The sequence below is a fragment of the Dermacentor silvarum genome, chromosome 1, assembly GCF_013339745.2.
Source record: "Dermacentor silvarum isolate Dsil-2018 chromosome 1, BIME_Dsil_1.4, whole genome shotgun sequence".
NCBI lineage: Eukaryota > Metazoa > Arthropoda > Arachnida > Ixodida > Ixodidae > Dermacentor > Dermacentor silvarum.
This window is the reverse complement of record NC_051154.1, coordinates 126,545,232-126,552,307: the sequence shown is the minus strand read 5'-3', so window position 1 is coordinate 126,552,307 and position 7,076 is coordinate 126,545,232. Positions and strand designations below refer to the sequence as shown.

Below are 7,076 nucleotides of genomic sequence, written 5' to 3'. Positions count from 1 at the left end.
AAGGTGCAGCTGTTGTCGAGCGGCTTCGGACATTATGATAGCCAGTGCGCTAAGACCTATGCGCGAGCGTGGCCAGCCAAAGATCCGGGTGGACCCCGCAGAGGCAGTCATCATGGACGCGGTGGTACGCTGCGGAGGCAGAGGGAGACAGTGCGTCGGCCTGTATCCGTTTCCAGCATCTGAAACTTCCGTGAAGGACGGCCTGTGAAAATCTTTTTCAAATTGTAAAATGGTTGATGTGCCCATGTGTACAGCAGAAACGGCCACCCCAACGTGCGTGGGCAAAGACGGACCCCTGACACCGGCTCCGCCCTCACCGGGTGCTGACGAAGAAGACATGGACGTCGCAAGCAGCTCGTCTGCGAAGCGGCCCCACGGGCACGTCTCCGACGGCGACGACGGTTTCCAGTGAGAAGGTGCAGGAGCCACCCAGAAAAGACATTCCGTACCGCCGTTCATCCTTTAAACCAAGCTAACGTTCCGCCGGACTCCCATCCGACGGTAACGAAGGCGCCCCCGTAATAACGAGGCGTCGTCGAGCAATGCTGTTGTGCAAGGTGAGGGACGGACTCTCTACATTGGTAAAGTGTGGCCGTCTTTGTTTTTTGTTATTAAGAAGTTTCTCGCACTACTGCGAAACGGCAAAATGCAAGGATGTAGTTAACCTGAGGCCCAGTGCTCTCTCTTCGGAATAAACAACAAAACAAGGATGGTTCAAAATCAAAAATAGCACTACGCATTGGTACGCTTAATGTCCGAGAGCCTCGGGCCAGAAGGCGGCAGTACCAGGTCAGCCGATTATTGCACGACAATGATTTGGACATAGTCGCTCTACAGGAAACAAAAAATTGAAAGTGAAGAACGAAGGGATCGAATGCTCGAACCATTTAGAGCTCGATACAATGCTTGCGTTTCTCACGCTGTCGGAATTCCGGTGGCTGCGTTTTGCTATTGCGGAAATCTTTAGAAATTGTTGTGCAATCTGTATTTGTTTGTCATGAAGGTCGAATGATCGTGTGTGATTTCTCGCTCTGGGATGCTGAATGGCGGGCAATTTGCATATACGCCCCAAATAATGAAAGAGAACACCGCGACTTCTTTGAAAATCTAGAAGTGTATATGAAATCTGAGCGCTATGTCATCTTGCTGGGAGATTTCAACTGTGTTTGTTTTACTGAAGACCGCAATAGCTACTCGCTAGTTCGTGATCACAGTGCGCTTTTTTGCTCGCAGCAGTCCAAGCATGAATTAGAGGATGTTGGTGCTATGTTTCGCGGTGGAATGCGACTGTGTTTACGCATTTCCAAAGGGGCAGTCACGCTCGATTAGATCGAGCATATGTATCAGCGAGACTGGTTCCGTTGTGCAGTGGCTATGATGTGAGCCACGTATCTTTCAGTGACCATAGTCTCGTTATGTTCTCCCTTGGCAAAAGAAAAGAAAACTGATCTTTCAACTGGGACTTATGGAATTCAATGTCAAGCTTCTGGACGATGCAACCTTTCTCGAGTTGTGTAAACGTTCGTTTACGAGAGATGCTTGCTTGTGAATCCGGGGGTTCATAACGATGTGGGAAGAACTTTAACAGGACTTTAAAATAACAGCCATTGAAAGGGCCTCTATATTACGCTATAATGAAAAAGAAAGGAAAATGAACTCCGAAGTAGCTGAACAAATGTTGTCGATAAAATGCGCACAGCCAGGCGAGTTGTCAAATGAGATAAGGAACGTAAAAAATGAGCTTGAAATCCTAGATGTCGAGAAATATAAAGGGTCAGTCATACGTGCACGCGCAGAGCATTTGTGGCTGGGGAAACGCCCACAAGAAGGGCTTTGACCGAAGAGAAAAGATACGCGTCACAAAATGAATAAAAGTTGAATATGTGGACGTACGTAGTAGCGATAGTGATTAAATACAGCGTGCCTTCACCGAACACTACCGAGAGTTGTTGAGCTGCAAAGGACTAGTGAAGCTGGTTTTGACATGGAATATCTGCTTTAATGCGAGGCTAGATGAGGACGTAAAAACCGGTTCTTCAGGAACCCATTACCTTCAGTGACATCGAAAGAGCAATTGATGAATTGAAACCTGGAAAAGCGCCAGGACCTGATGGCCTAGGCGCGGCTTTCTATAAGGTATTTAAGCATGAACTAGCAGTCGTTTTTACACCATGTTCTAGCGGAGGCTTATGAGTAAAATATATGCCACCATCTTTCCGGAAAACCCATACCGTCCTGATTCCGAAAACCAACGACCCTTTAAAGCTTCTCTCAGTAAGATCGTACCGCCCCATAAGTTTGTTAAATGTCGACTACAAAATATTTATGAAAGTGGTAGCAAGAAGGTTGCAGTCAGTGATGACATCAATAGTAGGCCCACATCAAACATGTGGCATAAGAGGCCGGTCGATACTGAATAATATACATGTGGCAAGAAGTATTCTTGAGTGTTGCGATGCATTGGAAGGCAGAGTGGCAATGATGCAACTTGACTTGGAGAAGGCTTTCGATCGTGTTGTACACAGTGTGCTTTTCTCTATTATAGAGCATGTGAATGTTGGCAACATTATACTAGAAGGATTGAAACTATGTTATGAAGAGTGTAGCACGAACTTGATAGTAAAACAACAGCTCTCTGGGGAAATTAAAATTTGTAGAAGTATAAGCAAGGATGTCCGGCTTCGTCACTTCTCTTCGCAATTTACTTGGAGCCTTTTTGCTTAAAAGTGATACACAGTGACAAAATAAGGGGATTCCGCTTAATGACGAGTGAAGTGAAAATTCTCTCGTATGCAGATGATGTTGCCGTCTTTTGTGGGGACAAGGAAAGTGTTAGCGAAACTCTTCAACAAGCTCGAACGTTTGCAAAATGTCTGGAAGCGTTGTTAACTGGGAGAAGTGTAAAGGTTTCTGGCATGGAAGCTGGGATGAGAAGCCCAATGTCTTGAAAACTACAGTGGACAGTCTCGCCCCAAAAATATCTAGGAGCACCTTTAAACTGGTATGATGATCCTTCAGAATATCGGAAAGAAGAAGATTGAACGGGTGCGCACGAAAACCACCAATGGGGAGGAAAAAATTATCCATATTTACTAGGTCCACGATTTGCAATACGTTCCTTGTTGCACGAATTTGTGATGTGTTGCAGGTGATTGCTATGTCACGAGCTAGTGTGCAAAAATTTCACAGGGATCCTTGCAGTATTTGTATGAATTCAACATGGGAGCGCACGAGCCGACTAAACTTGTTTCACTCCCTGAAAAGGGGAGGGCTTGCTTAGCCCATCTTTTTCTGAGGCAGATTGTCTCAAGGTTTATATTTTGCGGGACCAGCACGACCCTTTTTTTGCGTGCAGTGCTTCAAGTGAGATTGCACAGCGCCATTCCTGATTTATTGTGTCTTCGTGTGGGGTTACAGGAAGTAGTTTGAGCGGGTATCTACGCGAAGTTGTAAGCGCTTTCAAAATTCTTAAAGTACGTTTCTCGTTAGATTTTCTCACCTTCGTATCAAAGAAACAACTGTATAAGATCTACGTGACGTCATGCTTCAAGTGCCTCTTTATCGAAACATGTTTTTTGTCAGTGCGGGTAAGGACGTTTAAAAAGAGTAAAGAATGCCGTTCGACCGTCTGTGAAACTTTCTTTTTTCTACTTCATAGTGGTACGCTCCCAGTCAAACCTTGGCTGCAGGAAAAGGGTTTCTTTTGTTCCATGGTCAGCTGATTGCCCTTTTATGCCGGAAGCCTGAAACAGTAATCCATATATTCCTGGACTGTTATGATTCTATAGTTCATTGGGACATTCTCCAGAGAACGCTGAAAAGGTTTGCCCCTCACACCATATGGGATTCATTTTCTTCCAGTAAACAATGATGAGGGCGTACCATATCACATGTTCATGGTATTAAGCCTGCATAGTATCTGGAAAACCAGAATGGCATTCAACATGCAGAACCTGTTGTAAGAACGGTAAGGGAAAACTTCATTGAAAGTATTGCCTATATGCGTGCTGTGTACCAATCAAAAGATAAACAGCCAACATGGTTTCCCGTACTTAATGACCTAGTGTCATTAAGCCCTTTTAGTCGTGCCGCGTCAGGAAGCTATTGGTTGGCGCTTTTAGCATTTTTTATGTTGGGTTCCGTGTTGTATGTTGTTATGGAAATAAAGAAAAAAAAAGCCTGGTTAGCTCAGATGGTAGAGCGGCTGCCCCGGAAAGGCGGTGGTCCCGGGTTCGAGTCCCGGACCAGGGACAAATTTTTCTTCACTGCGAGGCTTCTTTCGAGGAACCCGGTGGGGTTTCCATTGTAGCAAATTGCTACATTTGGGTGGATGTCTCAGTTTCCTTTAATTACTTATCTACACCTAGCGGATTTCCGCTGAACTATTACATCATACACTTGCCTTTGCTGCGAGTTGTCGACAAATTCGACTTCGCCCTGCCATCTGCTAGCCGCCTGGTTAGCTCAGATGGTAGAGCGGCTGCCCCGTAAAGGCGGTGGTCCGGGTTCGAGTCCCGGACCAGGACGATTTTCTTCAACTGCGAGGCTTTCTTTCGAGGAACCCGGTTGGGTTTCCATTGTACCAAATTGCTACATTTGGGTGGATGTCTCAGTTTCCCTTTAATTACTTATCTACACCTAGCGGATTTCCGCTGAACTATTACATCATACACTTGCCTTTGCTTCGAGTTGTCGACAAATTCGACTTCGCCCTGCCATCTGCTAGCCGCCTGGTTAGCTCAGATGGTAGAGCGGCTGCCCCGGAAAGGCGGTGGTCCCGGGTTCGAGTCCCGGACCAGGACGAATTTTTCTTCAACTGCGAGGCTTTCTTTCGAGGAACCCGGTTGGGTTTCCATTGTAGCAAGTTGCTACATTTGGGTGGATGTCTCAGTTTCCCTTAATTACTTATCTACACCTAGCGGATTTACGCTGAACTATACGTCATACACTTGCCTTTGCTTTGAGTTGTCGACAAATTCGACTTCGCCCTGCCATCTGCTAGCCGCCTGGTTAGCTCAGATGGTAGACCGGCTGCCCCGGAAAGGCGGTGGTCCCGGGTTCGAGTCCCGGACCAGGACGAATTTTCTTCAACTGCGAGGCTTCTTTCGAGGAACCCGGTTGGTTTTCCATTGTAGCAAATTGCTACATTTGGGTGGATGTCTCAGTTTCCCTTTAATTACTTCTCTACAACCTAGCGGATTTCCGCTGAACTATTACATCATACACTTGCCTTTGCTTCGAGTTGTCGACAAATTCGACTTCGCCCTGCCATCTGCTAGCCGCCTGGTTAGCTCAGATGGTAGAGCGGCTGCCCCGGAAAGGCGGTGGTCCCGGGTTCGAGTCCCGGACCAGGATGAATTTTTCTTCAACTGCGAGGCTTTCTTTCGAGGAAACCGGTTGGGTTTCCATTGTAGCAAATTGCTACATTTGGGTGGATGTCTCAGTTTCCTTTAATTACTTATCTACACCTAGCGGATTTCCGCTGAACTATTACATCATACACTTGCCTTGCTTGGAGTTGTCGACAAATTCGACTTCGTCCTGCCATCTGCTAGCCGCCTGGTTAGCTCAGATGGTAGAGCGCTGCCCCGGAAAGGCGGTGGTCGCAGGTTCGAGTCCCGGACCAGGCCGAATTTTTCTTCAACTGCGAGGCTTTCTTTCGAGGAACCCGGTTGGGTTTCCATTGTAGCAAATTGCTACATTTGGGTGGATGTCCAGTTTCCTTTAATTACTTATCTACACCTAGCGATTTCCGCTGAACTAATACTCATACACTTGCATTTGCTTCGAGTTGTCGACAAATTCGACTTCGCCCTGCCATCTGCAAGCCGCCTGGTTAGCTCAGATGGTAGAGCGGCTGCCCCGGAAAGGCGGTGGTCCCGGGTTCGAGTCCCGCACCAGGACAATTTTTCTTCAACTGCGAGACTTTCTTTCGAGGAACCCGGTTGGGTTTCCATTCTAGCAAATTGCTACATTTGGGTGGATGTCTCAGTTTCCCTTTAATTACTTATCTACACCTAGCGGATTTCCGCTGAACTATTACATCATACACTTGCCTTTGCTTCGAGTTGTCGACAAATTCGACTTCGCCCTGCCATCTGCTAGCCGCCTGGTTAGCTCAGATGGTAGAGCGGCTGCCCCGGAAAGGCGGTGGTCCCGGGTTCGAGTCCCGGACCAGGACGAATTTTTCTTCTACTGCGAGGCTTTCTTTCGAGGAACCCGGTTGGGTTTCCATTGTAGCAAATTGCTACATTTGGGTGGATGTCTCAGTTTCCTTTAATTACTTATCTACACCTAGCGGATTTCCGCTGAACTAATACGTCATACACTTGCCTTTGCTTCGAGTTGTCGACAAATTCGACTTCGCCCTGCCATCTGCTAGCCGCCTGGTTAGCTCAGATGGTAGAGCGGCTGCCCCGGAAAGGCGGTGGTCCCGGGTTCGAGTCCCGGACCAGGACGAATTTTTCTTCAACTACGAGGCTTTCTTTCGAGGAACCCGGTTGGGTTTCCATTGTAGCAAATTGCTACATTTGGGTGGATGTCTCAGTTTCCCTTTAATTACTTATCTACACCTAGCGGATTTCCGCTGAACTATTACATCATGAGAAAAATACTACGCTGCTGAACGTGCATACATATATCAGCGATTCGCAAGGCGAAAGATGCATTCTTGGGTGATGACCTTCGGAAACTTTTAATAAATAACACAAAAAAATTCTGGCAGGTGATAAACCCTCAAAAAGCCACAGTGTAACACTTACCAATGGAGGAGGTGAAACGGTTTACGATGTAGAGTGCGCGAACCTCTTTAATGCAGCTTTTGTGCTTTTGTCTCTGTAGTTACAGAAGAGCCTACCACGTCCCCGTTTTCTTCGCGTACTAATGCAAGAAGTGTTATGCCAACCATTACATTTTCCCCAGATGGTATCTCATGGTTAATTGACAATCTTAAACTCACATCGTCAGCCGGCGTGGATAACATTAATTCGAAACTGTTAAAGAATACTAAACATGTCACCGCGGTGTTCCTGTGTTTGCTATTTTCACAGTCATTTTCAACTGGTGAAATACCATAT

General features: G+C 46.6%; 2 non-coding genes across 2 annotated transcripts; both read left to right on the top strand.

The window, feature by feature from the left end:
- The first annotated feature begins 4,177 nt into the window (after positions 1-4,177).
- On the top strand, positions 4,178-4,253 carry Trnas-gga (transfer RNA serine (anticodon GGA)). Its single transcript has one exon. It is a non-coding gene; the product is annotated as a tRNA-Ser (tRNA).
- Positions 4,254-4,453: 200 nt separating this feature from the next.
- On the top strand, positions 4,454-4,527 carry Trnay-gua (transfer RNA tyrosine (anticodon GUA)). Its single transcript has one exon. It is a non-coding gene; the product is annotated as a tRNA-Tyr (tRNA).
- Positions 4,528-7,076: the final 2,549 nt, after the last annotated feature.